This window comes from Arachis ipaensis, chromosome B04, assembly GCF_000816755.2.
Source record: "Arachis ipaensis cultivar K30076 chromosome B04, Araip1.1, whole genome shotgun sequence".
Lineage (NCBI taxonomy): Eukaryota > Viridiplantae > Streptophyta > Magnoliopsida > Fabales > Fabaceae > Arachis > Arachis ipaensis.
The window spans coordinates 38964535-38966244 of record NC_029788.2 but is presented as its reverse complement, the minus strand read 5'-3'; positions in this window follow the sequence as shown (position 1 = coordinate 38966244).

Sequence of the window (1710 nt, the reverse complement as noted above, 5' to 3'; positions counted from 1 at the left end):
AAAATTATATATTTATATGTCATGCATGAATTATTTTAGAAAAACATGACAACAAGTATTTTGGACATTGCATTTGTTATTCTTTAATTTAAAACAAAAGCTGACCTTTTATAATTTGTTTGACCAGTGTATGTAAGTAGATGATGATTTAGTGATTTACGTTTTAATAAGAAGCATATACGTACGGATATTAGGGTTTTGCTTCCACAAGGGATTGGACAATGTACAATAAGGACATCACCTTAATTCTAAAATATGGTAAGACTATTTTCAAAGAACAAAACTTGAAAAAATTGGTTATTTAGCAATTAGAATAACGGTTAAGAATAATAGAATATTGAATTTGAAGATGCGTGGATAATATTATCCGAGAATTAATATTTTTCATATATATATATAATATTAAATTAATACACTAGCTTCTAGTAAGATTAGTAACACAACCGTACCCACATCTGCGATTATATGTTGAAGCTGTTCTAATCCAATCAGAGTGAATTAAAAATCAACCCATAACGAATAAGATCTTATTTGAGTACCGAACTTACTCTATCCGTCTAATCGACATTCTTAATATGGTGAATGCTACTCAATTCCTCTAAAATAACATGTAACTTATCCTTTATCATGTGTCACATTGTAATTGGTCCTTATCTTAACTATAGTTGGGTTATTTTGTAATTTATTGTTTGAGATTGAAATTGGTATAATTTTTTAAAATATCAAAATCCAACTCCCGTTAATTGAAACACATTTTCACTACTCCATTCTTTCTTCGTCACTTCATCACCTAGATTAGGTCCTTCCAAGCACTGCCGTCGCGTTCGTGACAAGAAGCGTCGACGTGGTCGCTATCTACTGTCCTCCCACACAATCTCTCTTTCTTCAGTGCATCATTCTTTAGTAACGTCGTTGAATTCTATCGTCCGTAACTTCATCGTCCTTTTCGGTATAGCTAGCGTCTTTTTTTTGCCATGAATCACTGCTTACCCACGCAATTAATGGTTAATTTAGTTATTAAATTTTTTTATTATCTTTATTTAATTACGTGATGGAATATATATTCATATGTAAAATATAATATAATAAAATAAATCTATTTAAAATATTTAAAAGTATAATTAAAATCATGAATATGAATATATGTTCTATCGTGTAATTAAATAAATATTTGTTTTAATAAAAAAATTTAATAACCAAACTAAACATTACTTTATGTTAGTAAAGAGTGATCCATGGCAGAAAGAGGGATCGAGTGAGAGAATAGGAAATAGCAATGACGTCGGCGTTGGCTCTATTGAATAGGACGCCAAAGTTACTGACGACGGGAATTCAACGACGTCGTTAAGAGACGAAGAAAAAGAGATTGTAAGATGGCAGTAGACGGCGACGACGTCGGCGCTTCTTGCCACCACGGCGACGGCGATGCTTGGAATGACCAAAGGTACGTTACGGAGAAAGAATGGAGGAATGAAAAGATGTTTCAATTAACGGGAGTGAGATTTTGATATTTTAAAAAATTATATCATTACCTATCTCAAATAATAAATTACAAAATAATCCAACTATAGTTAAGATAATGACCAACTAAAATGTGACACATGATGAACGATAAGTTACATGTTATTTTAGAGAGGGTTGAGTAGAATTCACCTCTATATATATATATATATATATATATATATATATAGAATAAATAAATAAAGATTT